Source organism: Miniopterus natalensis, chromosome 1 (assembly GCF_054644295.1).
Source record: "Miniopterus natalensis isolate mMinNat1 chromosome 1, mMinNat1.hap1, whole genome shotgun sequence".
NCBI lineage: Eukaryota > Metazoa > Chordata > Mammalia > Chiroptera > Miniopteridae > Miniopterus > Miniopterus natalensis.
In genome coordinates this window covers 54,555,753-54,578,706 of record NC_142081.1, presented here as the reverse complement: position 1 = coordinate 54,578,706, position 22,954 = coordinate 54,555,753, and the positions used below count along the sequence as shown (strand labels likewise).

At 43.2% G+C, this 22,954-nt stretch overlaps 1 protein-coding gene across 14 annotated transcripts in view; it reads left to right on the top strand.

Annotated features, from left to right (window-relative positions):
- Nucleotides 1–22,954, top strand: part of SEMA6D (semaphorin 6D) — a 478,544-nt gene that overhangs the window by 429,987 nt on the left and 25,603 nt on the right. Inside the window, exon 5 of one of the 14 annotated variants that reach the window (XM_016211208.2) lies at nucleotides 4,669–4,884. The exons of the other annotated variants lie outside the window; for them this stretch is intronic. The gene's annotated coding sequence lies outside the window, so the exon portion shown is untranslated. The remainder of the gene's footprint in view (nucleotides 1–4,668; nucleotides 4,885–22,954) is intronic. 14 annotated transcript variants of the gene reach the window in all.

The window sequence follows — 22,954 nt, the reverse complement described above, 5'->3', positions numbered from 1 at the left end:
CAGTGGCAGAGGACAAATGGCAATATTCATCACTCTCCACCAAAAAGTGCTTCTGCATCAGGGTGCGAGTCACATTCATTTCCCTGATCTTGGCAGGTGAAGATCCATTATGCATCCTTTCCCATTTCCCAGGAGTATTTATGGGCCCCATCAGCAAAGACAGTGAGCTACAGCTGCTGGAGCATCAGGGGCAACAGGAGGGAAAGTGTATTACCCAAGTTGGACTGTGCATTGTATTGTAATATACATTTTTCTTCGTTACGATTGTGCGAGAATCCTTTTACGTCTGTGAGTCATCAGATGCATTGTTGAGAACCCGTCACCCATGCATCAGCATTTTTTGGTGTTCTTTTTTATTCAGGATCCCTGTGGGAAGGAAGAAAAACAAATAACACATTACCGCTGCAATAATGCTGAAATTTAAGGTTTTCAACATATATTTATGGGAAGGGAATATGGGTTTTAAAAAGTCCGATATGTTGGTACATGTATAATAAGGCCTCAGATGATGGGCAATTACTTGGCCTATTATTGGAGTCTGTATTTAAAAATAAAGTCTGGAGTTTCTACTCAGCTGAGGAACTGGCACATATGAACCAGAGCAGATGAAGCTCTTTGAGAAAATCACGCTTCCATTCCCCAGGTGCCGGCTTGTCAGCAGACCAGGGACTCGGACTCCCCCAGCATCTGCATGGGCCTAGGCCTTACTTGTCATTCGAAGGGTCTCGGAGAGATCCTTTGGTCTGCAGAGTTGTCTACATTTATCAGTAGGTCCCCAAACCTCTCCCGGGTAGTTGGTGGATGGAGTAAACATATTTTTAAAGCTACAGAAGGAGAACGAGAGGCAGAAGGAGGGATAAAGAATGCTCCTGTGTTTGCAGTATAAATAAAGAATGCCACATAAAGAATGTTTCTGTTTCTACCATTGCTGGGGTAACCATTTGTTCATCCAGCTAACTTTTACCAAGTGTCTGTGCTGTACAAGTAGGTGCCAGGGTGGGGAGAGGGTTCAGAGAGGAACGTGACACACTTCCAAAGCTCAAGGGTCTTACTGAGTGGTATATGGAAAAGACAAGGTCAACACATAGCCAGAATAAAATGGCAAGTGTTGTGTCAGAAAACTTACACACAGACCTATGGAAACTGAGAGGAGTGAGAGGTTATTTCTGGCGAGGGTGGTCAGAGAAGGCTTTGTGGAGCCACTGATATTTGAGCTGGTCCTTGAACTAGGTAGGATTTGGACAGGTGGACAGTGAGGGGCAGTGGGGGAGGTGGTGAGAAGGAGGGCATTCCAGGCATAGAGAACAGCTTAGGCAAAGGCCCTGGGGTGGGGGTGGGGTCTAGATCAGTTGTCCATGTTTGAGTCCTAACCTAGGACAGACTTGCATTTCAGGTGCGAGGAGGCAGTTTGCCATGCAATCCACAAATACTTATTGAGTGTCTCTGGTCCTTAGTCATTCAGCAGATGGCCCCGCTGCTTAAACCATCAGAATGAATGGGATCAATCTGGTGATGATTTAGTAATTGCTGCGTGATCAGAACTGATACCCCCCCATGTCAACTGCCAAATGGTTCAGTGTTTCGCATGAACATTGCAGAGCATGGCACGATTGCCTCAGATTTCCCAGCAAGATGGTTTCTCCCACAGTGGTGTTTAGCAGAACCAAACTAGAAGCTTGTTTCCTCATAGACGTCCTCTTTTTTTTTTTTAACCTGAAAAGACTCCAAACATAGACTCTATAATACAGAATAAATTGCATACATATATGGGGATTTTTGGTGGTGGGAGAAGGAAATGTGGAGATAGGAAGTGGAAGGGAAAGTAGAGACTTGTTGAAACTGTGAGAATGATAAGAGTTGGACTCTAGGTGCTCATTACACTGCAGCCCCAAGAGGCCAGATTGTCTATTCACCCTGTAAGTATGCAGCAAATATTTCAGTAAATGTGTTAATTGAATTTATTACATTGCAGTTATGGCCTATAGTGACTGGTACACTGCAAGAAATGGGGTTGGAGCTATTGACTGTTTTTCGTAATAGGGAGGGGGAAAGCAGGAAATGACTTGGAAAGTTACTAATTCTTCCTTTTCGAAAACCCTATCCATGAGAGTCCCTGGGGATTCAGCACCCCTTTCTGGGTCTGAGATTTCAGGACAAACTCACCCTCCCATCAGTGGCTCCTCATGACCCCACCCGCCTATCTCCCTTAGCTTCTCCCTCCTCCCCTTCATGCCTATCCCTACCCCAAGCTGTGCTGTTTTGGGTATGAGGGTTGTTTCCAAGCCATCATTAACCCCTTGAGTTAACATAAATGGTAATCGACAGGTGGTTAAGTTTAATAGTGGACTTGATAAGCTTTGCAGGAAGAAAGCCTGGAAGTTCTGTGTGGTATAAGCATGCTTGTTAGAACACATAATAAAGGAAAAATAGAAGGAAAACATTTACGTTACAGAATGATTAAGCCAATTGCTTTGCCAAGAATTGCTCCAGTAGTTCATTTTCTCTTGATATATTTAAGCCTTTTACAAGTTAATAGATGTATGACAGACAGTCTTAGAGAAGTCTGAGAGAAGTGTGAAGAATCACTGCCAATGAAAGATCAATCAGAAATTATAAAATAGGTCAGTGGGGGAAATGGACTAAGCCTACACAAATTCAATATTGGGAACTTTTCAGGAATATTCCAGTGATGTAAAGCAGAGAACCTGTTGAGTCTAGTAATTAGTCTGGCTCCCACCCAGTTACTTTGTGAAGTGAAGGGCATGCTACCTCCCCCTTCATAAAGCACAGTTGCCTTCCAGACAGGACCTAAAATAACCTGGCGTGGCTCAACTCAACTAATAATAACAGCGAGCGCTTACTGTGCGCTTACCGTGTGCCATGGCACTGTGCCTAGCACTTCAAGTATGTTATCTAATTTAAGCCCTCACGCTACCCCTGAGAGTGTGGGACTAATAGCTAAGAGCTAGCATTTATTGAGTGCTTACTATGTGCCTGATTCTCATTTTAATGCATATATTAAATTATTTGATCAGCATTCTATGAGGTGGGTACTGTTATTAATAATATCCTCATTTTATACAGGGGGAGACTGAGGGATGGGAGATTTAAGTAATTTCTCCTGGGTTGAACAGCTAATGAGTAGTGGAACCAGGGGACTTGGATCCATAAGAATCAGCATGGCGGGGGGGCATTAAAAACATGAACTCTGAAGCCAGCTTTTCGTGGTGTGAGTACTGGCTGCGTGATTGATAAGCTGTGTGATCTTGAGCAGATTACATAATGTCTCTGAGCCCCAGTTTCACCACATAAAAGGTTGATGATGATGGTAGCACCCACCTGGTAGGGCTGTTGTGACGCATAAATGAATTAATATTTGAACAGACAGCACTTAGAACAGTGCTTGGCATGCAGTGAGTGCTGTATATATCTCAGTGTCTATTAAAGAAATGTAAATGCAGTCTGGCTCCAGAGCCCATGCGCTTGTGCCTTACACTGTGCAGTTTTTTCACCTGTGATTCTATCACATCTCCTTAACTGATATACATACCTTGAAGCCAGTTCTATAAACAGCTCTCTACCCACTACACTTGCCACAAATTCAACCAGATTGGAAAGGGTAACTTGGCAGGAGAGGTCCAGTGGCCTGCAGATTTACCTCAGACCTTGACCCCTAGTTGCATATCCCTGACCCAGATTTCAGCTGTTTCAGATTCATGATATCAGAAATCTGGCTGCCACTATTGGTGTTGTTGAAGGACAAATGTAGATGATCAGTGAGTGTTCTATGTTGGTGGCCTCCTGGGCTGATAAAAACCTGAATAATACCATGGAAATTGAGGCACACACCTAGACCATCCCTGCCATCACCCGCATCTTTGATCTCTAACAGTGGTCCTCAAACTTTAAAATTCATTGGAATCACATAGGGCTAAAATGCAAATTCTTCGGGTCCCAGCAAGCATGGATCTGGATTGGGACCCAGGAGTCTGCATTTTTAACAGACACTTCAAGTGACTTGTGTCCCCTTTTGTCCCTTGACCACACTTTGAGAAATGATGCTCTAGTGTAGCCAGAGCGCAGATTCCCATCCAAGCAAGGCTCTGGACTTCAAGGCTAGTGTTAGCAGGCCACTGGATAGTAGATCTGAAACCTTTTGCCTACAGCATGGGGAGAACAGTTATGAGTGGAAAGTTTCCCAGCTAGCTCATGAAAGCGAAAAAAGTAAGATCTACTCAAAGCTAAAGAGGCCGCCCCCCCCCCCCCCCCCCCCCCCAGTTTGCAAAAGATCTTTACAGTGAGCAGAAATTAAGAAAGTAAAAGGCCACTCACGTCTTTCTGCTGACTGGCCTATACCATTTCATAAATGGAGTCCTGGGCCAGTATTCGCAGCAACATTTTTTGATTTAATGATAAACTGAGATAAGGGTAATCAAACTTCATGCTTCAGGGCATAAGGTGATTGCCTGCTGTGGTCGGGATGGAATTTTTTCCCTTGTGTTTTGCACAATTGACTAGATGCATTACAGAGAGGAATTGGACTGTGTTTGGAGGAACAGGGCCTCGAGGCCCTGGCAGAAAACTTCCCTGGGCAACATCATACGGGAAATGGTCTGATGTGCGATGAATAAGCCCATCATCATCTGGCTTATCATTTTTGTTTCCTAGGAAGATTCTGCATTCTGTGAGTATTTCTATAAGCCACATGATGAGATTGGAAGCCTGCTATATTTAGATCCCAACTTTGGCCAACGGCATACTCTGAGGGACCTCGGGAAAGCACTGTCCCCTCCTCTGTGGACTCACAATGATGATGAGCGTCCAATAAGACAGTAGAGGTGAAAGAGCTTTGTAGAAGCCAGATGAGTGCTGCTCAGATGTAAGGTATTATTACGATACAATGAATTATATTTATAGAATCACCGTTTATTATAATCAGCAATGTATAAATCCCTACTCTGTGTGATGATATCATATGCATAATGACAGTGAGCACTTACTGAGTTCTTAATCTCTGCCAAGCACTGAAGTGTTTTATTTTCATTCTCTTATATAATCCTCGCATCAGCCCTTTGGAGTGGGGCACATACTTTTTTACCATTGTATAGATGAAGACACAGATGTTGAAGGAGCTTCAGTTGACTATTGCTGTTGTAACAAATCACCACAGATTTAGAGGTCTAAAACAGCACAAATATAATACCTTACAATTCTGGAGGTCAGAAGGCCCAAATGGCTTTCATTGGGAAACAGTCAAGGGCTGTCCTTCTGGAGGCTCAAGGAGAGAATCTGTTTTCTGGTCTTGCGGCTTCTAGAAGCTTCCTTCATTTCTTTGCTTGTGATCCCTTCCTCCACCTTCAAAGTCAGCCATCCCAAGACTCCGACTTCCATAGTCACATCTCCTTGGACTCATGCCTCCCTCTTCCACTTTTTAAGGACCCTGTGGTTACATTGGACCCACACAGATAACCCAAGAAAATGTCCCTATTTTAAGAGCCTTTACTTAATCACACATGCAGAGTCCCTTTTGTCATTTAAAGTAGCATATTGACAGGTCAGGGATCAGGGCATGGACTCTTTGGGGTGGGATGGCGACATTTTTCTGTCTAGCACAGTTAAGTGCCCTGCTAGGGACACACAGTGGCAGAGTCAAAATTCATGCCTAAGCCTGTCTGACTTCAAAGCCCATAATCTCAACCACTTACTATAAAAACCCCTTCGATTCAATCAGTGGAAGAAACAATAAAATTGTAGAACCTAAGTGGTGAGGAGGGCCCTGTTACTTTTAGAGCAATCAATTGGGGCTTTTAAATAAAATCATTATAGTAGTAACAACACAAAAATTAACCTTACTGAGCTTCATGTCCTACTTTGTACTAAGCATACTATATATAGTCATTTCTTTCTTGTGAGGGTATTATTTACCTAATTAACTGAATTTATAGGGTTCCTGAATCCAGGTGTCTTTTGTGAGGTGACTGAATAAAGGAGCATTTGGGGGACCAGGGGACCATTTTGGAAGACTATAGGAAGGTGTTCTAATGGAGCTGCCACTTCAGCAAAGATTGGTTAACAAAAGGTGATGGCGATAAGCCAGTCATCCTTTGCTGGCTCTGGCATTGGCTCTGGCTTTGCTGGTCTTTTGGCCAGTTGGGTGGGGTTCCTCAGGTAAAACTACCCCACCTCATTCACTGAAAGCCAAGACCATCTCTAGCTTGTGGGGCTTGGTGTCCTCAGAGGTCAATGAGAAAATCAGGAGCCTGTGTTCTGCCAAGCCTCCAAAGAACTAAAAAGTTATCAGAGACCTCCCTCACTCTCTTCATACCTCTCTCTCTGTCTCTCCTTCTCTTTGCCACACACTTAGCTAATATCTGAGGTTTAGCCTAATGTGATTGTAGAGTTCAAAGTGTGCACCCATCACGGACGGGGCTGTCAGAGCAGTTTGTACAAGGAGAAAGAGAGCAGAGCTGGGAGTTGAAACCCAGCCTGGCTCAACTGTTAGCCAGCAGCTATCTACGGACAAGGCACTGGCCTTGCTGGCCTTAGTTTTCTGATTAGAACAAAGCGAGGTGGGGATGGGCAGCAGGGAGGGTCTAGATGATCTCCACTGTTCTTGTCAGTAGTAGGATTCCTTAGTGCTATATTTTCATATTTTAATTACCTTGGTAGTAAGATCAAATCTAATGATGATTTAAAAACTATGAATCCACTGCATGAATGTGCATATAGCTATCTGTAAAAAGAGACAGACAAAAAATAGTCTTACTTCTCAAATTTATTATTGCCATTTACATTTTACAACACTTTGCCCTTTTCTTTCGGGATCACTTAAACTTCATTGCTGCTAATATAGTTTTTAGACTCAATTTCAGACATACATAGATAATGTTTTCAGTTAGTAGTAATTGCACCTCAGTCAGCTCTCAGGGGTTGATATGTTACCATTGCACAATTTCCCTGTAATTTTCAGTTACATCCCTGAAGAGCCATCCCCCACTGAACATGGATGTAGGACAGACAGGGCAAATGAGTTTCAGAGTAGAAAGCCAAACCTAATGGCTTGGTAGTGACTGCTGGAGCTTGTGTTGTAGAAATTTGTGGGGCCACATCCAAGGTCGGGCGGCGGGAGGAAGAATGCCTGATTGCCTAGCAGGTTCTTCTGGGAAAAGGGGAGGGTGCATGTCACCTCTACACAGAAAATGTGCCACCTTTGATTCAGTATTTTCTTTAGAGACACCTATCTCCCTTAAAACACTCATCAAAGGTCTTAATGATAAGTATTTTATGCCGTCGTCATCTGGCACAATATTTCAACTAGCCGCAAGAACAGAGTTTTGAATTACCTGACCCATGAGAAGGAAAATAAGAAACTCCTAATGGATAAGGCAATTTGGTAGTGATTACTTTTCCCAGTTCTTACCGTTTGCTTTGTTTTGTTGCATATTTCCTCAATTATGCCCTGCCATTTTTCTCAAAGACCCAAGAATGAGAGAAATGATTGTGATAAATGAGATAAATAACAACCTTCACCATAGGTGCATAAGGGTGGGCATATATAAAAATACAGAACCACCACACATATACACAAACACATGCAGAGCTTTTAAATAACTTTTGAAGGCACGTAGACTGGGTTGGAATCCTGCCCTGTCTGCTAATGAGAGGTGAGAAATTGGGTGTATCACTAGCCTCTGTAAGAGTCTTAGTTCCTTGTCTGTTAAGTGGAGAAAACAGCCCTTATCTTAAAGAGATGTTAACTTAATTAGATGTGTGCAAATTGGCCAGCACAGTTTTTAGAGCACAGTAGGTGCTCAGTCAAGTAAGTTTTGTCTACAAGTAACAGAAAACCCAACTCAAAATCGCTTGAACAATGAAGACGTGCTAAGTCACATAAAGCCCTGAGATGAGGTGACTCAACAAATGTCATCAGAGACTCGCATGCTTCCGTGCTTTTCTCCGCTCTTCTCAGCCTCTGAGCCTCTCCTTGACTAGCTCTTTTTATGTTCCCACTAAGACTGGTACATTCCAGGTGAGAATAAAACAGAACAAGAGACCAGGTCTTCCTCTGAAACCTTTCCTAGCAGTTGGCTTCCCCTTGGTCTTCACGGATAGAATCAGGCACCTGCCCTAAGCCTAATGTAGCCTTGGACGAGAGAGTGGGACCACCACCACTGTTTGGTGGGCCAGGGACAGAAACCCAGGGACAGAAACCTGAGTACAGAGACGCACCAGGGCAGGAAGCCCCGGATGCCACCGAGCAAGGGGCAAAACTGGCAAAATAAGAACCTTGCCCCCAGGGTAATCTCTCCTTCCCTAGCATGTCATTGGTCATGTGGTTTAGAACTCTGAGTGTTCCTCCCTAAAGATAACATCTAGGCCTCAGCTATATTTCAGCTCCAGGCCCAGATAAGCAGCAAAACCAGACAAGTGGTCCCAGGACCAGCTGCGTTGACTAATGGCCCCCTGCTGATCAGTGGAGACCATGGCCCTGAAAGAGCACCCCTGGAAAGCTGATGAATATTCTATTGAGACCCTCCCCTGAGATCTCCCCTAAGGTTCCTGCCTGCCAGAAAGAGATAAACATGCTCAAGACAAAGGACCCAGTGAGCACTCCCCATAAAGGGACACACCAGCAGCGCCATCTCCATCCCTCTGAGGGGACCCCAGGAGACTTGAAACCAGGGGAGCAATGGGCAGGCGCAGCTCATCCCAGACTTGCCCCTGAACCTGTCTCCAAGGCCCCCTTCTCTCTCTGACTTCTCAGGGAGCCAAAACAGCCAGGCCTCGGCTCTCCTGCTGCTTCTATGCTCTTTCTTGTTTCACTGGCCCAAGTACATTATTGCTGCCATCATGAACCCAGTACCCTTTGGCACAGTGCTTTGGCACAGTACCCTTTGGCACAATAGCCCTACCCTTTGCATATCCCCATCCCCCCCTCCCTTTTTCTTAAATAAATTCAAATGTTCTTTATTCACCGTCTGAGATGGCTATTTAGCCTGCCCGAGCACCACTGACGGTTCACCTTTCAACCACCACTATTGACTTAGGTGGAGGAGACTTACCAATGGATACAGGAACAAAATCAGCATTTTGTTGCAGAGCGTGTATTTTTATATTGTTACATATGCATATTGTGTAAACACAGTGTATATTACATAAAAATATTCATGTGTTTGGCCAGAAATATCTTCTTGCCATTATTTGAAATTTTGCATACCTAGAACAGAATTTTCATTTAATGAAGCAAATAAAGCTAAAAGTCATGACACTGGAGGACAATACTACAAAAGAGTGCCCGGAATATATAAAATGAATGTTCCTTCATTATGCTTCCATATTTTTCTTAATTTTTTTCTGTATCATGTGTTAAGTGAGAAATGATACCCCTGTCATATTAACACTTTGAAATATCATAATACATATAAGCCATCATTATGAAGGCACTTTTATTTCTTGATGGGTAGAGACAGAAACACTAACTCTATACTCCTTAACTCTGAGACATTTCATGATTATAAATTCACATTTTGTTATGGTTCCTACTTCAAAACATCCATTAACCCCTGAAGCTCTGAAGTTAAAGTTTCAGGTGTTTAAGCTACATATCGCACATCTTGTATGTACGGAGGAAATTTACCCACCTTTTGTCTGTCTTGTCCCTTAATGAAATGTATTGCAGGTTCCCTGACTGGAAATCTTAGCCTGGTTCTTCCTTCACTCTGGACTGTTTAACGTCCTTTCTTGGCACAGTAATGCAATAAATCATCCCCGAGGCCCCATAAAATATGGGTGAGGAGGCGCTATCTTTGTTCAACTTTGTACCTAGCATCATATAACTGGTCTGCCTCTGCAGTAATACTGTAAAATGAACCACCTAGGTTTTCAATATCGGAGATGTTTACTTTCAGTCCTTTATGGTTGCGTTTTTGTTCACCAAAGTGAACCTTCACCCGGGCCTTGTCAAATGCAAGTTGTATCCCTTAAGCCACAGACCTTGCTGTGTGCTCTCTGTATATCCAGCCCGTACTATTTTCCTTCCAAAAATCTCTTGATCTCTCCAGGAGTCCAAATGGCCCTAGGTCAAAATCTGATACTGCCACTCAACCTCGAAGAGTGGTGTTTTCCTTATGGTAAATCAGGATACTGTGTCTACCCATGGAGATGTTATGATGTCTTTCTTCAGAAGGAAATGTATGCCAAGTGCTTAGCATGCTATCTAACATAATGAAAACTCAACATATTGTACTAGTTTTGTTATTAGTACTATTGTTTCAAATCAAGGATGCCTAGCAATGTATGAAATATTCATATCTGAAGGGCTTGTAGATTTTGCATATGGATAGGTTCCATAAAACATCTGGATGGCTACTTCTAAATGCAGAAAGAGACAGAAAAAATACAAAAGTTTTGGTAAGAAGTTGGCACTTCTTGAGCACATAAAAGCACAGTTATGCTACCACATGTATACATTGTCACTCATGTTTTGGACATGATTCTGGCAACTTATTTGTGTTGGGGCTTGGAAAGTTTATTACGTTGTGAACTAGTTTCAGATGATGAATTGTGACTCTTAAATAATGGACCAGGTACTTTGGGTGACTTACTGTATTAACCCCGGCTGACCCTGAGTGATTTTCTAGGTGCTTTCCTTAACTCGCTCACTCATTCCTTCATTTATCTATGAAACACATCACGTATGGCCATTTTCAGTGATCAAAGAGCCTTTCTTCCCCTTTGCCTTCGTAGAGTCAAAGCCTAGTAATAATGAAACTGCACTGGTGGTCAGTTTTATGGGCATGTGAACCTGGGCAGTCACACTTGGCCCTGTGCCTAGAGTGCTCTGCTATAGCCATCTTGAAACTTTTAGTACTTTTTGAATAAGGAGTCCCACATTTTCATCTTGCATTGGCCCCTGCAAATCACGGAGCCTGTTCTGACGACTGCATTTCACCAGTGGTGTTTATTCTGCGCTGATCTGAGTGGACAGACAGGAGTTTTTGGAAAGAGTCACAGATTGGGTCTAATTTCCCACTGTGTCACATACTCAGGCAAGCCGCCTAATTGCCCTGGGCCTTGTTCTCTCAGGTGTAAACTAAGGCAGAATAGACTGGTCTCCAGGGTCACTGCTGGGAACCTTCATACCTCAAGACAGGAAGACATGAGTGTAAAATGATGTCAGGCCTGAATTTGGATAACCGTGGTAACCACACGCTCAGAACTCAAAATTAGGACATGGGGATTATGGGATCAAAAGAAGGGGAAAAAAAGAAATCAGGACTCTTCTTGAGAAGTTGAGCTGTGTAGCTGAAACCTTTGACCTCTAGACTCTGTCCTCGTAAACATGCTGTTTGGTGGTTTTACAACATAAAGTCAAATTGATTGAGCATTGGCATTATTCTGCTCATTTCATTTGGATCTGAACTTTCCTCTCTATAGATTTTATGCTAATATCCCAGAGGAGATTTAACTCACTTCAATACTTTTGCCATACTTAAAAAAAAAAATCTATATCCAAGACCTTAAAACTCTAATATATAAATATTGGCATCCGTGACAATTCTCTAATTTACATTCCAAGAAGTTGTATATTGCAAGATGATAATCAAAATATTTAGCCAGCTCTCTGGCGAGGGAGCTGACCAATTAAAACGGACCCCACCGCGTGGTACCCAATGAATGCCGGCTCTGGGTGTATTCCATAGTCTCACACTCCAGTGTTAATTTTTACTTAAAGTGCCACTGAACTCACCATGGCCCAAATATCTACTTCTACAGAGACCCAGTCTCTCCAAGGTGTAAGAAAGAGGTAGCGCTGTTTACTCAAGGTGAGAACCGAGATCTTTTCTGGTTCAGACATTCTGACTGACACCTCTGAGAGCACTGTTACAATTTCCGAATTAAAACTTACAGCTGCTTAATGGCAAGCATAGACTTCAGATACTAATCATGTTTTGCAGGTGTTTTTGTTTTTTTTAATCAAGTTGAGGTCACCAGCAAATTGTAATGAATAAAGACATTTCAAAGAAAAACAACTCTAAATTAACAGATTCAGCAATCATCATTTGTAGATACACCTTCAGTTCTGCCTGAAGCTACCTTCTACTTGAGCAAATTTTAGATCACAAGAGAATTTGCAGCTCAGAGTGTCTCTAATCATTACCTAAACATTTGCATCATTAAGCAGGGCTTTCCAGTTTACAAGCATGCTGTCGCCTGTTTGAGCAAAGAAAAGATGGGGACCTTCTGTAGTGTTAAAGCCCACAGACAACTTCAGTGTAAGTCACAGTACCAGGAGCCAATTAAGATCAAAGCCATGATGCTTAATGTTACTGATTATATCACTTAAATATTAAGCAATTTTTACTTTGACACCGATCAAGAGTTATTAATGTAGATTCTTTTATATATATGTTGTTATTGATTTCAGAGAGAGGAAGGGAGAGGGAAAGAGAGAGAAACATCAATGATGAGAGAGAGTCATTGATCACCCCCCTATTGGGGATCGAGCCTGCAGCCTGGGCATTTGCCCTGACGGGGAATCGAACCGTGATCTCCTGGTTCATGGGGGCGACACTGAACCACTGAGCCACACTGGCCGGGCAGTGTCGATTCTTTTAAATAACTCAAACAATTTAGAGGGGAAGAGCAAGAATGGTAATTTTTTTCTTCTTGCAAGAGCCAGAAGTATCATGTATTTGGGTTTCCTAAAAGATACTCAGTTTAGGGTTTATTTCCTTAATATAATTTAACCTCATTCAATTTTATTTTCTCATGGTGGAGAACATCTTGACTTCTGCCTGTTTTATTACGTGCAATAGGATGCTCAGTTTAGAAGCCTTGGAACCAAATAGGAGTTTACATTTTAGCTCCCACGATGTTTCTTCAGCCCTAATGGCTGATTGACGTGTTTGTATCTGTATTAGCACTGAGTGGGCTGATTTCAAACGGGCCACGGAGAGGACTGAAGCCTGGCTTCTTGCTGCTCTAACAACTTAGAGGCAGAATTACAGACTTCTTGGTGTCTACTACGGCAATGTGACTAAAATTCTGAAATAGATTCAGTGTTCCAGCAGCCATTTTTCTTTAAGGTAAAATGTAAACAGTCCCACTTGGAAATTAGTTTGTGCAAACATGCACTTGACGTTTTGCCGCACGGTCCAGCACAAAGCTTCCCTGGCGCCTTAGGGTGACAGGTATCTGGTGTTTGCATCGAAGTACACAGTTGCAGTCAGTCTTCCCTTTGCTTTTCCTGGTGTCCATTGGACCAACTGAGAAGTCTGAGCCAGGTTTTCTTTCTCCTATGTGACTGTCATTCTTAATTTTTAATGCAAAAGACAGTCACTGCATGACTAGCACCAAGAGAACAGCAGTGATTTTGAATTGGCAGGAATCTTTGTGAAAATCGGATTAAAGTTCACTCTAAAAATACGAATTGTTGTTGCTGGTTTTATTTTAGCACTTTATATTTTAGAAGCCCAGGAAGAAAAAAGTAAGAGGTTGAAAGGGGAGAGAAACAAAGCCGAAATTATAATATGCTAACTTAACGGCAATCTCTGAATTACCTCCATTTTCTCTTCCTGAACACCCAAAGGATAAATTGGTATATAAAATGATAGAGGACTCATTCTCTAGCAAGTTACCAAAGTAACTTAGCATTAAGTTATCTATGTCAAGTAACATATTCCATGAGACCCAAGTATTAGTTCTTGGTTTTATTCAACAGTAGAGCAATAACTGTTTTCACCAAGAAAATGTTCAGCCAGTTGGGTTGGAGAGTGACTTTATTGTTTTTAACCTTTAAAAGACGGCATTTAAAAGACAGCATCATACAAACTCCATATATTTTCCAGGATCAACTGTACAAATAATGGTTTCTTTCCTTTTGCCTGTAAAAAAGAACGTATATGCTTAGGTTTCTGAGTATTTAACCTTTAAAAGACGGCATTTAAATTCCGTCAGCATTTAAATTCGGCCAGTGGGACCCACTCCTTGCCGGGAACTAAAGTTCCCTTTCGTTGGATAAAGATTAACGGATTATTTCTTTATCCCTTCTTTTTTAAATGTTTAAAAAAAATAGAAAGTTTTGTTTCTAAAAGGGAAAAAGTCTAATATAAACTATCATATAAAATAACGCATTTTGTCTTTGTTCCCTTTTAATACTTGTTGATGTGTTCATCTGTTCTTATAAAATTGTAATCAGTGGGCATATAGTTTTATATTATTCTGATTTTTCCCCCACTTACTATTACATCATAGGCTGAGGATTACTGGTCTTCATTATTATCATCTTAATTATTGCATGACATTCCATGAGGCTGATACAATATACTTTTATTTAAATTATTTCTCCATATCTAGAAATTTAACCTCTTTCCAGTTCTTTCATCGTGATAAATAAAGCTGCAATAAACATCTTCCTCTATAAGATTCTTTTTTTTTTCTTTTTTACTTTAGATTATTCACTTACGATAAATTATGAGAAGTAAAATTACTGAGTCAAAGGTTAGTATTGTTAATGTGCATGGATGGGAGTGTGTATGTTACACATTGCCAAATTATTGTCTAAATGGTTGTACTAATTTATCCTGCCATGGGCAATATATTGATTTTATCCTAACTTCACAGGCATTAAATATTATCCTTTAAAAAAAAAGAAAAAGCCAGCTAATTTGACCAGTGTGAAGTTGTATCTCGTTGATATAATTTGTATTTCTATGATTAATAAGAAGAAGTCCGATTTCAACAGACTGGCATTAATCCTTTTAGGGACACGTTTTGTACTGCTTGACACATAGAAAACCCATCTGAAGATTATTACTGGGAAATTGTCATGGCATCTGCATTCTGACCAAAGACTCCTTGGGTTTCTGCAGCGTATCCAGCTTTGACAGCTAATTTCAGTCTTCAGTTAAGAGGAGAGAGCAAAGAAAGCAATATTTCAGGATAGAGAAAAGGCTTGAAAGGATCCAGGAAAGGATTCTTCCCAGAACATGGAATGTATCGATTATCTAGTTGCATTAGAAACCTTCCCCAAACAAAGTGTGTAAAAAAAAAAAAACCCGATCATTTGACTCATAAATCTACATCTTGGGCAGAGCTCAGCAGAGAAACCCATCTCTGCTCTACGTAGTGGCAACTGGGGTGGCTCAAGTGGGGCTGGAGCATCCACTTCTCGGATGGCCCACTCTCATGGGGGGCCCATGGTGTTGCCTGTCAGCTGGGGGCTCAGCTAGGGCTGAGAGCCACAGCCTTCGTTCCTTCCGACACGAGCCTCTTCACGGAGGCTTCTCCACAAGCAGCTCAGCCTTCCTCGTTCTGTGGTAGCTGGGTTCAGCAAGTTGTCCATTTATTAGGTTCTGGGCCCAGAAGGTGACAAATCACTTCCACCATATTCAATTACTCAAGCAGTCGTACCCCAGATTCAAGGGGAAGATATATTTATCTACTTCTTAATGGGAACAACATAAAAATATTTGGAGACTATGTTTTTAAACTACTATAGAGTATATCTAGCCCTTTGAGAGACAGTAAGTTTAGATACGTAGACCACCACGGACTGGGGAGTATTGCAGCACTGACCTCCACCACTGCTTCCCAGAATACTCCAGCAGTGAGCTCTCCATTTACCTAATTCACCTTCCCCACAACAAGGGATTCAGTCTGGTGTCTCTGGGACTGATTTTTCCCCTCCTGGGAACCTAGTGGTGGTGTTCCTTGCACCCCCAGCCTTCCCAGGCAGCCAGTCTCAGTGCTTTTAACCATCTGTGTCATGGCTCTTTTCTAGTAAGATAGATATTAGAGGCAGGCCTGAGTGGGTGATGCATCTCAAAAAGAATAATGACATTATATGTATTTGGTATATTTTATACAGGCAAAATGCTAACTTCTCATGTGCCGACAGCTGTATTTATGAGACTCTCACCTGATTGCTAAGTGGTTGATTTAGGCGTTTCCATTACTAGTGCCAAGAAAAGGAAGTTATTTGAAAGCAGCTTCTTCGTCCAATCTTCCAAAGAATATTCCAAGAGAGAATTTGGAACATAGAAGACAACATTGAAATCACCAGAGGTGGTCTTCAGGAAAGATTTATTATCACAGGGGAGTGGGGGACACAGCAGAGAGAAAACAGAGTGGTGCTAATGATAATACTAACAGCAATGGCCATAATAATAGCTAATATTTATTGCACTTATGCCAGGCACAGTTTTAAAGGGTTTCTGGGTAGTAGGTTTATAAACCTCAAAACAACCCTTTAAAATAAGTCCAGCCTGGCCAGGCGTGGCTCAGCGGTTGAGTGTTGACTTAGGATCCAGGTGATCGGGGTTCAATACCCAGTCAGGGCACATACCCGGGTTGTGGGCTCAATCCCCAATGACTCTCATCATTGATGTTTCTATCTGTCTGTCTGTCTCTCTCTCTTCTTTCCTCTCTCTGAAATCAATAAAGATATATTGAAAATAGATAAATTAAATAAGTCCAATTATTTTCTATTTTTTACAGATGCAAGGTGAAATATTCTTTCCTAGGTCACATAGCTAGTAGATGGTGGAGCCAGAATATCCTTAAACCAAGTTTCCTCCTTGGATTGCACAAGGGTGTTTTTTTCCTCAGGCATGATGAGAAGACGGCCCATCATCCTATGGTTCCTTTCTTGGATTTCACACATTGACACCCCTTTTTCAGCCATTTCATGGTGTGTGGATTAGACCCTCACCCTTTACTGTTCTCTTTTTGGTCACTGAAGATAGAAAGTAAGGAGTAGACAAGCCTTCCAGAGGAGGAGACTAACCTCGTTACGTGCATCCCACCATGTCCACTCTAAGGAAGGGATTTCAGAGGGAGCCTTTCTTTAACTCCGGAGGACCTAGGAGCCAGGCGAGCCTGTCCTTCCTTCCGCTCTCAGTTTGTTTCCATACAAGACACCTGAGCAAGGAGGTTCCCTGACCTTGGGAGAGGGTTGCTGGTGCGCTCCTGTCCTGTCTTTTCTGGAAACAAGTTAAAGGCTTTGATGTTGGGCCAGAGAGTGCAGGGAAGAGGCCTCTGACCACTTCAAAGGTGGAGGTAGGAGCAAGAGGTGGAAACCAACTCCCAAGACCTATGGAGGCAGGATCTTAGCTCATTTCCCACATATAACACCTCTCTTATTATTTTATTGTTTCACAAAAACTTTATTTATTTGTCTGATACAGTTAGACTAGAAGAAGGGATGTGGGGGAAATAGTGCTGACTGTATCTTAAAATAACACTAAGAAAATCAAGCTACAAATATGACAGTATTCCTGTCTTAATAAATTACATACCCCTTTCTCCTTTCCCTTTCTTCTGCATTCCCTTTTTCTGGTGCAGTGATCAAGACCACAGACACTGGAGCTGTGACCCTTAGTTTTGTGACTGAAGGCAGATTTCCTCATCTGAAAATTTGGAGAGATAGCACCAACGTCCTGGGGGGTGCTTATCGCAGTGCCTAGTGCTTGTTTAGCATTCAGCCACGGCTTGTTTGGATCACTTTTGTCTCTACTTCTCCCGTCTCCAGCACGTGCATATTACACATAACTCCAGGTGTGTCGCGTGAAAACAAAAATGAGTATGTTGTTAGGCAAACTGCTCTCTTAGTGGAGCAGGCACAGGAAATATTTCATGTATTGGAGCATGAATGTATATCCACAAATATGTCATAGATCCTGCCTTCCAGGAAATCACGGTCTAATCAGAAAGATAAGCAAGTAGATGGCCAGTGCTACCCACCGTGGTAAACCTAGAGTCCAAATGGATGGAGTGTTGCTGAAAAAGACCAGAGAGAGAGATAGAAAGGGGCTCAAACTGCTGATGGGTCCTAAGGGACAGGTAGGAACTTGCCGATCAGAGAAGCCTCAGAAGGCAGTCCAGGTCCAGAGAACAGCGGGAGCCCATGGCAGGAGGCTGAGCGGGGCCTGAGCCTTGCAGAGTGGCTGCATCCACGGAGATAGGAATGTTAATATTTATTTAGGCCAGAGCATACGCAGTATTAGTATCCTATCCGTGCTGATGCGAACTGCGACTAAATAAAGCACTGATAATAATAATACTACTTCACACTTGTATAGCACCTTTACAATTTACAATGTATTTTTAATTCACATTTTCTCACTTGTCCCTTTATAAACCACGGTGAGGTAGTCAGCAGCCATGCTTTCTTATCTCACCTGCAAAGAGGTGACAGTGAGTGTGTGGGAGGCCACGGAAGCAAGCCCTTGCTGTGGGATCCCTTCCATCCTGCCTGCGGCCTCTGTTTCTTCCTCTCCCTTGGGCGGGTTGGATGCAGAAGACACAGCAAGTAGAGAAGGTGTAACTGACTGACCTGTGATAAAGGTTAGGGCCTGGGGACTTCTGATTAGAGCACCTCTGAAAGCAGTGCCACCCGCACCCATTGGGCTGAGGATTGTGCCTGTGATACCGCTCCTTGAGTTCCCAACACCTTGAAGGTGCTCTGGAGCCTTCGGCGTGTACAACACTAAAGAGGCCGTTCCTTTCTCCCCAGCTTGGTATAGACACAACCACTTGGGGAGAAACCCAAAGGTGCCGCTGTGTATTTTCTCCAAGTCCTTATAGAGTTCTTTGCTTAGTCTGGTTGTAACCCCACTTTATCTCTGTATCTTTTATACAAAAAACCCGAACCCTCCGCCTTCCCTGGTTTTATAATCCTTTTTTATCAAGGAGACACCCGGCTGTAAAAAGGGTAGGCAGTGAAAGGAAAGCCAGCCACACCTTTCCCTCCAAAAGTAATTAAGCTAATTTCTCTCAGTCTTTTCATCAATATTCAGCCTGTTTGTGTGCCTGAAGCAACACTTTTCTGTACCTCCCCAAGATATTTTCGGTGACTGGGATAGAATTTGTGTCTCCAGGTCCGACGGATTGGTCATTGTAGGAAGTGGGCCAGAGAATAACACTGGGGCATTGTCAGTCCTATATGTCCATCTCCGTGATTGCAAAATCTGTGGAAGCCGGAGTCTGACTGTGGTCAGATCAGCAGTTATAAGAGGGAACGCCCTCCACACATCCTGCAGCACGATCTCACGGCGGTGTGTGTGACTGCGATCACTCCTGCAGATTGTGTGCGCCCTGTCACTAGCAGCTCACCATCGGTGGGAAAAGTGCTCTTTGGAGGTTTTTCAACTTTTTTATTGATAAAGTACAGGGTTGCAGTTCATTCAACAAACAACAATTAAAAACCTGTGTACCAACCACTTGAAAAGGAATTTATTTATGACCATTAAGGACACAGTCTCCACACTCAAGGAACTCACAGTGTGGGGCTGTGGGAGGGGAGAGGAAGTTGACAAAGTAAGGAAATGTAATATTGTTTGGTACGTGCTCTGATAAAAAATGAGCCCAGATTTTGGTGGCAGAAGGAGGAAAAGAGGGAAAAGTCTGGTGGGAAGTGGTTTCTGATTAGGAACTGGCCATGTAACAGAAGAGGAAAGGACCAGAAGGGCATTCCAGGTGGTGGGCACAACACATGCAGAGGCAGAGGGGCGGGAAAAGCCAGTTTGTTGGGGAATTAGGTGGAATTAAAACATGGGGTGCTAAGAAAAGCATCATCCAAATGCTGTCCTCCAGTCCTGCTTGGGCCTCAGATTTGTAAGCTCACTTCTGAATGTCATTGTGGAACCTCGTTTTTTGTTTTTGTCTACACAAATCTACTTTGTGCCTCTCTGAGATTAACCTTGACAGTGACAGAGCAGTGGACCTGGAGACAAATTTTCCAGAAGCCTCTTAACAACCTAACCCCGAGCAGTTCTTTTACTCTTCTTTTGTGCAGTGGAGATTTACTGACCAACTCAGCAAATATTCTCCAAGTAGATACCAGTTACCCAACACCATGGTGGGTGATAAAGACAATAGAGCAGACGGTTCGTGAAGCTGACATGAAGTTCAGTAGAGATAATAATTTCTGCCCTAAACCTTTAAGGACAAAAATAGATCAGGCATATTTGCTTTGGAAAGCATAAGATGCTGTAAAAGTGAAAGCTCATTGCCCAATCCCTGGTCTACGGTGACTATCACTGAGACTTGGCAGTCCCTGGTCCACACCCTCACCCACAGAAGTTAATGAAATACCTCCATCAGCTATAAAGTACATTTGGGGAAGCTGTGAAGCCTAGAGGTCCTGGGTGTGTCTGACCCGTGCTTCCCAGAAGAATATCGTGCAATTTAAAGAAGAAATTGGAAGTGATCTGTTGACCTGTGGGAGGGCCTGCACCACTTTACCCCCGGGTCCAAGGAAGCTAGAGTTGTCATGTAGAGGCAGTATTTTCCAAGGCCACATGATTGTGAGGGGGAAAAAATGTACCCTCTTGCATCCCATCTGGGACACCATGAGAATGCCATATCCACATTCGTAGGTGCCAGTGGAACCCATTCGGTGTTCAACGCATCAGCCACTTTGCACTACAAAGTCTGTTTGTGGTTACAGATCGGAGGCAGGATCATAGCACTGTCCTGTCTCGGGGTTCAGAGGGAGCCCATATACTCTGTATCCTAGGCAACACCAATGCTATAAGAAAAAAATTAGAAGTGGGAGTTGAGAATCATTTCACTTTTGGTAAAGAGCCTTTTGCAGCCCAGACACCAAACTCAGAATCATAGAACCTCATGACTTGGAGGGGGCCTTAGCGATTGAGATTCTGGCCCAACCTCTCCTTGCATAGATGAGGAAACTGAAGCTGGAGGAGGTGAATTGGCTTTCTCAGGGCCTCTCGGCTTCTCAGAAGCTGAGTCAAGAATAGAATCCAGATTTCTTAACTCCAGATTTATTATCTGCAGGTGTGTTTGCTGTCTGGGAAAAGATTAACATCCCCTGAGGTGATTCATAAAGGGAGGTAGGAATAAATGTAGATAAGGGTATGATGTTTGAAGCATAACTATTTCCAATAATAACATTGGAACCACACCACCCTTCCTCAATGCCTTTAGCCCTGAACAGGCTTCCCTGCACTCCCATGATCACAGAACATGTGCCCGGAATCCTGGTACGCCCCTTAGATAACTCAATCCTCACAGCAACTGTGAGAGAGCTGCTAGTATTATCCCCGGTTTGTAGGGAAACTGAGGTAGAAAGCAGTTAACCAGCTTGCTCAAGGGCAGGTAAAGAGAAGAAAGGACCAGATGGGCATTCCAGGTGCTGGGCACAGCACATACAAAGGCAGAGAGGCAGGAGAAGCTGGTTTGCTGGGGAATTAGGTGAATCCATACACCCAGAACATGGGGTGCTAAGAGGAGCATTACCTGAACGCTGTCCTCTGGTCCCACTTGGGCCTCAGATTTGTAAGATTGCTTCTGAATATCACTGTAGAACCTACTTTTTATTTTTATCTCTACAAATCTATTTTGTGGTTCCAGATCCAGAGATAGGATCACAGCTAGTAAGTGGAAAAGCCGGAACTCCCACCTAGACATTCAGGCTCTGGAGTTCGTGTTTGTGACCGGTATTGCACTGCTCGGCCTTCAGTGAGACTTCACCCCTCACAGGAGGAGGGGCCCAGCATTGCTCACACCCTCTGGGTATTTAGTCAATCTAGAAAAATCAGCAATTGACACCAGTGCACCTAAACTCCCATTTTGCCTCTGTGCACCCAGAGGTTTCAAAAGCTCATTAGATATCAGATGTGGACCCTAGACAAAGGTCTATAGGTAAGTCACTGTGAACGGACTCAGGTCCAGTCTGGGCCCTCTGAGAGCTTTCACTGTCCATAAAATTCATAATTCACTTGGGCCACTTACTGTTCTCATTCATGGTTACAGCTTCATGTTTAGTCCAGGGCCGTGGGCTGAACCTAACTCCTGGGGACCTCATTTCCATTTCCATCAGTAGGACAGAACACCTTTGGGGGAAAAAAGTATATATATGTAATTATAAACCCACAGAGAGCTATAACAATAGTAGAGTCCCATGTCTTCTTCACCCAGGAAGTACATTTTTAAAAACGAGTCAGCTGAATTTTCTAGAGGAACACGGGTAGTGGTAATACTTTAGATCCTTTGGGACAATTAGGAATCATCCTCCACATTTCCATAAACAGACAACTGCTACTGTGTTTTCAGATGCAGGGGGCAAATACAAAGGCCATATTTTTGGCAACCGAAAACACAGGACTTGGACCAGGAATTCTTGGCTTTCAAAAGCTGTTAAAAGACCATTTTTCTTTCTCAGAGTTGTTTACCTCTTCTGTGAACCCTTCAACCACTGTTTGAAATCATGACATCACCTGGGAACCTCTGGTGAGGTGATTTGCAGAATATAAACCGTGAAGACATGAGCTCTTTCGTAGAGAGCAAATTTCTGTTGTCGGCAGTGATGATAAACATAGACCACTGGACTCTCATGACATCTGGGTTCTGCGCTGGCTTAACCGCTCTGGGATCATAAGTCCCTTCATTTAGCTTATTCTGTCCCAGGAATAGTAGCAGTGGCCCACCCTCAGTCCTTCCTTGCCTGGGTATTAGTCCTGTTCTTTGAAAACCTGAAAAGGCATCGTGGAGGCTACTGGAAGCTGTGGCTCCTTAGTGGTGGCATCAGACAAGTCAGTAGAATCAGAACAAACAAGCTCTACTTCTGTCATCCCTGCCCCGAGGGCAGAACCAGGCATGGACCCAGGCCCTATTATCCTGAACAGAATGTCACGCGCACGCCATATGGCAGCCCCAGCAGGTCATCTGGTAGAATAAGCCAATGTTCCAAAGACAGGCTGAGTCCTTTGGCATCTCACTCATCCCTTGGAACCCTGAGCCCTTCCTTTGTCTAGGATGGTTCCTTTCCTGGAGGCCGGAGGGGAGCAGCCCTGCCTGGCTGGGGACGACTGTGGGGAGGAAATAAAGGAAAAGGCTTTCGATTTCTCTTGTTAGCCTAGAGAGCCCTATGGTCCTCCCTGAAAAAAACGACACACGGTTGTCTCATTTCTGCCATAGCCATCTTCCG